General features: G+C 30.8%; 1 long non-coding RNA gene and 1 other non-coding gene across 4 annotated transcripts; both read left to right on the top strand.

Annotated features, from left to right (window-relative positions):
* The first annotated feature begins 1,811 nt into the window (after positions 1 to 1,811).
* On the top strand, positions 1,812 to 8,028 carry LOC121128215 (uncharacterized). Of its 3 annotated transcripts, none has more exons than XR_011783108.1 (4): positions 1,812 to 3,562; positions 3,634 to 3,820; positions 6,991 to 7,073; positions 7,136 to 8,028. It is a non-coding gene; the product is annotated as an uncharacterized lncRNA (long non-coding RNA). The 3 variants fall into 3 exon arrangements; XR_011783110.1 differs by lacking the exons at positions 1,812 to 3,562; positions 3,634 to 3,820 and adding exons at positions 5,610 to 6,601; positions 6,772 to 6,850; XR_011783109.1 differs by lacking the exons at positions 1,812 to 3,562; positions 3,634 to 3,820 and adding exons at positions 5,610 to 6,601; positions 6,772 to 6,871.
* LOC121128783 (U2 spliceosomal RNA) lies at positions 4,147 to 4,339 on the top strand. Its single transcript, XR_005868275.1, has one exon. It is a non-coding gene; the product is annotated as a U2 spliceosomal RNA (small nuclear RNA).
* Positions 8,029 to 8,242: the final 214 nt, after the last annotated feature.

Raw genomic sequence — 8,242 nt, 5'->3', positions numbered from 1 at the left:
TGGCCGATATCAGTTGAGTTATTGGTAATTATAATTTGTCATCATTATCACGGAGTTCTCATTCTGTATGTATCACATATATTGTACTATGTACAATATTAAACATACATGGTTACTTAATCACTTCTTTATGACGTAATAGCTCAACTACATACATACAATCCATCATAACGTAGCAAGAGTTCATTATCAACTTCTTTGGATGTGAATATTTAAGTTCGAACTCCTATACAAATTTAAGGGGAAAGGGTCTTGGAGGAAGAATTTGTTTCATCTTACAGATCCTCACATATCCATCTTCTCACTATTTTTCTCAGTTGTCACTAAATGTTAAAAAATAAATAATAGAAGCGTGTAGGAGGAACGTTGCGTGTAAACGTTTATAAATAAGCATTATCAATTCAATGGAAAGTATATAATATTATTCAGTGTGTGGATAAAATTAAATGCATTGCAGGGGCGTCCGCAGGGGAGGGGCTGTAGACCCCCCCCCCACCAAATAAAGGATTTTAACTAGAAAATTTAATATTTGAATTGTATTTTAAAAAAAAATTAATTTTCTTTGTATAGATATGAATTTTTGAAATTTTTTTCCTTAAAAATATATTTTCTGCCAACAGCTAAGAATTTTAATTTTTTTCCACCAAAAATACAATACTTTTTAATCAATTAATTTTTGAAGAATAGCTATGGATTTATGAATTTTTTTCCATAAAATTACTTTTTTTTTAACAGCTGTGGAATTTTAAAATTTAGGTATGTACAATGAATATGGTATATTTCTTGGCTGCAGTCTCCTTTTAAAATTAGCTTACATATTGGATGTATACATCTCTATACTAGGGAGGTACCAACATTAATTTTATCAATTCCACATACTCTTGGTTAAAACAACAAACAGTTTCACGATTAAATACGAAATGGAAATGTGGGGAGTGCAAAACGATGTCATCTTATAAAGGGGGACTAAACAGAGGCGTGAGCTGGAGGGCCTGTAGCCCCCTCAAATTAAAGAATTTTTGCTTTTTACTAGAAAATTTAATATCTAAATTAATTTTCAAAGAATTTAATGTTTGAAATTTAATTTAATATTTTAATTTTTTTTTTCAAAATCATTTTTTTTTCATAAATTCAACTTTTCAAATTTTTCTTCAAAAAATTAAAAATTTGAAATATTTTTCCAAAAAATTGATATTTCAAATTTAATGTATGGAATTTTTTTTCAAAAATTTATTGTTTTGTCAACTGATTTGGATTTTTGAAAAAAAAATTTAATATTCGAACTTTTTTGGAATTTAAAAAAAAAAAAAAAATTAAATTTTTGCCCTGCTACATAATTTGCCCCAATCACCTTTTTTTAAGAAAATAAATCTTAAAAACAAATTTGGAGCCCTATTTCCGCGTAAAAATTTTTCAACCTGCCCAAAAAATTATTTTATAATTTAAAAAAATCTCAATTTGAGGGGTCTACAGCCCCTCTCGCCCACCCCCTGCAAATGCACCTGTTAATCTCAATTTTTTGAGAGACAAATTCTATATATATATATATAATCCATTATATCTATGAAAACTCTGGACTCTTATTAATTACATTATTAATATTGAAATGAGCAGTTTTATGGATTTTTTCTTCCACGCATTTTCATTATATGTATGAATTGCTGAATATTTTATTTATAGATGAAATGATATCACTTTCATACTTATAAAATAAATTATATACATTATATAAATGAATTTGCAAAATTCAAAATATGTCATTTGTAGGTCTTCAGTAATGAAATCCACATGTTCAAGTAACAAAATTGAACATCAAAATTCCCACTAAAAAAATCATACGTTATAATTGATTATTTTCATTCAGATCTGAAAAAATTAGCAAAACAATAATTCTAATTAATATATTTTCATGATCTCAAATCAATTATTTCAATGAGTTTTATATTTAATGAATTACAAGCTTGGATGTATGTCATTGATTATTTTTTGAAGTGCGTTCGCTGAGGACATAATGCATTTACATTACACTGAGAAAAATTTTAAAAAATCGCCAAAATAGTTGATACATACATCGTATGAAATTTTCTAAAAACATGAATGTAGTAGATGAAGTCATAGAAAAACTTGGTAATCAGTTAATGATTGCTATTATGAAGCTTGATGCAAAAAATGCAGATGAGTTGTGTAAAATTAATTATTTGAGAAGCCGAAGGACTATATTTTTCGTTTTGCTTCTTGATCAAACATGCCATTATATGTAGAATTAAAGATACCCTATTAAGTATTTCAATAAAAAAGATTTTTCTTACATCTAATTCCGATTGATGTAAAATCACATAATGTGCTACGTTCATCTTTTGGGATGGAACAGCAAAAATAAAAAAATACTATTTGTAATTATTGGATAATTAATTCATGTTTCCATGATCACGTCACTCATCTAAAAAGGCTAATAAGATAATCTATCAGCATTTTATACTTAAACACGATTACTATAGTCATATAATCAATGTTTGTCTTTTTACTTATTTGTACATAGAATATTCTAAGCCTTTGTAAATTATATTAGGTATTCGAATATTTTAGATGTTCATAATATCCAGCGAATTACTATATTTCTCTGTTAAAAATATTCATATAAGTTTATTCAACCTTTAGAAAATATGTTAACTTGGGCTGTGACACGAGAACATTTTGTTTTCAGGCACGACTAGTATTCTTATCCATTCTCAACCTCAATAGTCAAAAAAGGAAAGGAAAAATTTGAAAAAGAACAACATATGGTAGCTAGTAGGAACAGTACAGATTGGAATAATTCAGTTGATATTGTATTTTCCGTAGCCCCAAGTCTTTTGTGGAATCAACCGGTTTAATATAATGTAAAGCAAACGTGTAAGGGCGTGACTTGTGGGATGATTATTTATTAAGGATTTAGGAGCAAAAACAGTTTGACTCATGGAGACCTACATACGACAACTCGAGTTGATATACTCGCGTACTTTGACCAAATATATATTATTTCTGTATAAAGAATATCCTTTGTTATTAAGTGTTTTTTTAAATAATTAAGAAAGATTAGTGCGGGCTAAGGACGTGGACAAAGCATTATTCAAGCTCTTAAGAGTGCTAGGGATAGTAAAGAGATTGGTGATGGGAGTTTGATTCTGGAAGCACTAAGTTTGGGTCGTCAAAGCACCTCCTCGAGCTCTGGCGGCTCCAAGGACGAGGCGTATGATTACAATTGTCTCTGGAAAAGATTTCCTTAAATAATTCCCCGGGACTATGATTAGATCCTCTATGGCTGAAAGAGGCTCTGCTGTTCAAAGATACCCCTGAAATCATTTTGTTTTCTAAAACCTATGGTCCTGAGGAGACGTTTTGCCAATAGAAGGTCAATTATGTGGTGCTCAAAATCATGGAAAAGAAGGGGATTCATCATTATTTTGTCTCTTTTTCCTTTCTGTTAACTTCAGAACTTTTGAATTAACACCATAAATTTCTAGTGAAAATTCGGACGTTTAACGGGAATGCACTCCTTCTACCAGAAAGAATAGCCCAAAATGTTGGTATCAATTATCTAATTGAGAGGGGGAAGTAATTATCCCCATTAATTTTGAATTTTTCCTTATTTAGACCGCGTAGGTCCAATCTCAATGCGATTTGACAAAACATACCATCAATATTGTAATCTCATACAAGAAACAAATTAAATATAGTGACTATGAATGCAAATCTCTCGTTTGTTCGTAGAATCTTCAAGATATTCCAAGTAAATCGTAATTACTACTCATCCGAAAACAAGTGTCATTCCTCAGCGAAAGTGAGCCATCCCTTTTTTTTTGCCTCATTTGTTCAATGTTTTTCAAATGTGTATATAATATGTTGACTATTCGCTTCGTTAGATGGCACTGTAAGCGTCGTAAACGTGTTTTTGCCATTCAATCATAGTATAATCTATATGAAAAATTAGCAATTTAGTACTATGAGGGGAACATAAATTTCCTTCGCTTTTTATTTGCCCGTTATGGCGGTCGTTCACCTGATAGCTTTTGCAAAATTATGCATAATTCTTCTTTTAAAAGCTTCCAATCAAAGTTGTTCTGAAAGTTTTTTATTATAAATACTTTCTTTCCACCTTTTAACAGTATCGCTTCTCGGCCTTTTGGCTAAGATCAAAGTGTAGTATCTGTTCTTATCAGCTTAATATCTGATACGAGGACCATGTGTCCTCTTCGATATTAATCTTATTTCTGTAAGGGGATGGATGTTCTGATGCTTGCATTGGCTCCATCACGGGTCGGCCTGGTATTGCAGTACCTCCAGGAGTGGCCCACTTCCCCAAAAATCAATCAATTTTATTTACCTCCTTTACAAACATGTTAAGTGATGTTATGCGATTGGATTTCGTCTGATGATGGAATATTGAGTATGGCACGTCTCTCACCTTAGCAAAGGCGCGATTTTTTTGCTCCGATTACTATAATTTGTCTTCTCGAATGAAGAAGCAGAAGCTCATCTGCAAAATTGGTTTATGAAGGAGGCCATCAATCATATTACAGTGAATGGTGATATTAAAATCCGGAACTTGTTATTTTGGTAATTCTACTGTCATGATCATGGTATATAAGAAAAAGTCGTAATACCTTACATAATTAGATACGAACTCATCCGGCCTCCTCTCTCAGTCGACGTATGGACTCCGAGAGAACTCCCCCCTCCTCCGAATACTCCACAAGAGCCAAACTCAGAGCTTCTTCCTCACAATGAGACCTTCCATCTACTTACCAGAGACCCTTTAAAGTGCTAATTAACCGAACAACTTGGAAAAGTCGAGATCCTTCCGCTTCACTTCGCGTCTTCCATCCTCAGCCAATTATATTCTTCCCTTCGCGTCCCTACGCTTGCCGTACCAAATTTATTTCCTTATTATTAAAAGGTTGCGAGAGTTGAATTTCAATTATCCCCTGTTGTTGTCTCCAATTTGGGGATAGAAAGAGAAAGTATGACGTGTGGTCCAACTTTTACAGGATACCCAAAAAATTCTAGCATGCTCGATTACATGATGGTCTAAGCTTTTATTTCTATTAAACTTGCTAGTGGTAGTATCCTGGTAGTGCCCAGAGTAATTAGTCAGTCGATTAAGAGACAAACTTTACGTCTCACTTCCACCGCGCTTTTCAATAGTGACTTCAAAGAGTATATCCTGCAGTTACTGCTAATATACCGTTGTTATAGTCTATGACGTCAAAATCTGTCTGTCTTGCCCAGAAGTCTGTAGAATATATCAAATTGAAAATTATGGAAAGTCCAATTATATGATGGCACAACCTTGTATTTCTATGTACCTTGCTCAAAACTTAGTTGTTTTCCACTCAAGGATGAAAGAATAATTGTTTCAGCTTGAGAAAAATCATCTTATTATGAGCTAGAGAGGACTTAGAACGCTACCTGGCCGAGTTCAAAATGAGCCTTTAGCTCATATTTAAGATATACTATAAAGTGTGGATACCAGGGGTGTCCGTAAAATTATATTTGGGGAGGAGGGGCTTTTTTTTCGAAGAAAATTTCAAAAACCCACAGCTGTTATGAAAAATTTCCATATTAAATTTTTTGGTATTTTTTTCAAAAATACAAAGCTATTCCTAAAAGAATAATTTTTTTTTGGAAAAAAATTCACAGTTGTTCATAAAAAATTTAATTTCAAATATTAAATTTATTTTTGAAACATTTCAAAAATTCATAGATACTCACAGAAAATTAAATCTTTGGAAAGAAATTAGAAAAATTAAATTTTTGCAAAGAATTTGAATAATAAGATAGTCTAGTTAGAAACAAAAATTCATTTATTTCACAGGGGGCTACAACCCCTCCAGCCCAATCTCTGTGGACGCCCCTGTGCACATAATTAAAAAAAAAATCATATAAACATATTTTATTTTATTGATATTGGTAAAGTAGTATTTCCAGCACTGTTGATGACTATGCTAAATGTGGATGGTAATATAAGTTGTATATTTATACGAAAAAACAATACAATATTGAATATAAACAATAGTGGTGGATTTCGGTCTAATTCGGTGCAACAATAAGCTAAGTTAGGACCGGTCTCAAATAAAAGTTCGGTCTAGATCGGGTCAAAGGAAAAGTTCGGTCTAGTTTAGTCCCAAAAAAAATCGATTTTACAGATAAATTACATATCACATGATATGATAAGTACAATGACATCATACGAAGTTTAAACAGAGAATAATTTTGATTCCGTCGTCTCTTATATGTATAGAGTATTTGTTCTAGAACATATCGTGTACTCTTGAGATTTGAGTTTGACTGTTCATTAAAAAAAAAAATGGCCTCTCATATTATTTGAAGCAACAAAAAAGTCGTCCATAAAGTGATACCGGAAAAAAATCGGGACACGGTGTGAGACTGCGGTCTCGACCGAAAAGTCGCTCCAGAAAAAATCACTCAAGACCGAACTGAAAAATAAATTAAGTGCTGTAACGAGTCTCAACACTAATAAACAACTGTTAAATTTGATTATTATATGCAAATATTTTTATAATTAAGAGCATATTAACAAAGTTTCATATGGAGTAGCTATGTATGTATATATTGTTTAATAAATGTTAATACACATACAAAGTTTGTGATTTTCATTCTGTCTGACCGACATAGAAACATTCACTAAAGAAATTCGTACTCCTCAAGATTTTATCCATATGTTTTATAATATAAAATATTTTGTTAATATTACTCATTTACTCTGCATAGATTTAATTATGGAGAACAGTTGTTGCCTAGAGAAAATGGTTTGGGCCTTTCATGACAAATGAATTCCCATTTAAGAAGAGTAGGTCAAGAGAAAAGCACAGTTAACTATGTTTTTGATTTTTTTTTATATAATCCTATAATTATTTGTAAATATATTAACCAAGTTCAAAATGTTCATTTTGCAATTTGATAATATATGTATCCATTTATGTATAATAGGAGGACATCTGTAATTGAATTTATTTTCTTTGCTAAGAATTTCCATCTCTAATGAATGTAAAACCTACCTACCAGTAATGTGGGTATGTATTTAGTAGTAATTATCCTTTTGTCTTTAACAAATAGTTTCTAATTCTTATTGCAGAAAATAAATGTTAATAATGGACAAAGATGAGGTGCGGCCATTCGAGGTACCTGAAAAAATAAATTATATTTATAATACAGGGACGCCCGCAGGAATATATTGGTGGGCTTAGTTATTGGATTTAAAAAAATGCAGTGGGTTTATGCACCCTGGAAAAGTCCTGCTGGCCAGAAGAAATGCCATCCTTGATTTCATGTAAATAATATTCTCACTTATTAGGCAGGTTACAAACATAGAGGGCATCACAATTAAATTGTCATACCTACTTTTAAAGGTTTTTCTTGGTTTAAAAAAAAAAAAAAAAAATTAACATATACACTTTTTCTATTGCTAATAACTCCGCGAATTTTAATTGTTTTTCTTTCTTTTCTTCAGCTAACTATTCTTAATGAACCGATTTACAATTCTGTGTAATTTCATTTTCCTTTTAATAGCTCTAATACATTTAAAATCGACTTTTTTATAATTCGTCTTTTAAAAGAAGTTACTTATGGTAAACTTCCTGAAGTTTCCGGTAAAATACGGATATGATTATGAATACTTTAGGCTTTTGTCTATTAAGTAGCAAAATTTAAAAAAAAATCGACCGACTGACATAGGCATTATTAAACTTGCAAAATGGTGTTTTCTAAATCACAAATTTAGTTGGGTCGATCGGAACAACGGGATAGAGTCCAATTAAACGAATCTATTGTCATTTTAAAAACGTTAATATTATATTAATTCAACTATAAACCTACTATTTACATAGTCTGTTCTAAATAGTCTCTAATTATTTGATTTTAAACCGCAAAACCTAAACCAAATAAGGAAATTTGTGTATAATATAGTGATGATTATTTTGTATACTTTTATAATAAAAATTTTAAAACAGAAATATATTGTTAAAATTTCTTGTTGGCTGTGTTTGATAGTTATTGTATAATAAAGTTTTTTTTAATAATTTAATTTTTAATATTATTATAATAAACCATACATAAATTACTACTTTCAAAGCTCTCCATTTTTGCTAGGAAATCGATGAAAAAAACCTTATTATGCTCTTTAACACCTTTTCAAGTAACTTTTCCAATTTTACAAGATTTATGTGGATGGCATTTATTTTTT

Source organism: Lepeophtheirus salmonis, chromosome 13 (assembly GCF_016086655.4).
Source record: "Lepeophtheirus salmonis chromosome 13, UVic_Lsal_1.4, whole genome shotgun sequence".
Taxonomy (NCBI): domain Eukaryota; kingdom Metazoa; phylum Arthropoda; class Copepoda; order Siphonostomatoida; family Caligidae; genus Lepeophtheirus; species Lepeophtheirus salmonis.
Note: the sequence above shows the minus strand (reverse complement) of the source record. Positions and strands in the feature narration are given on the sequence as shown.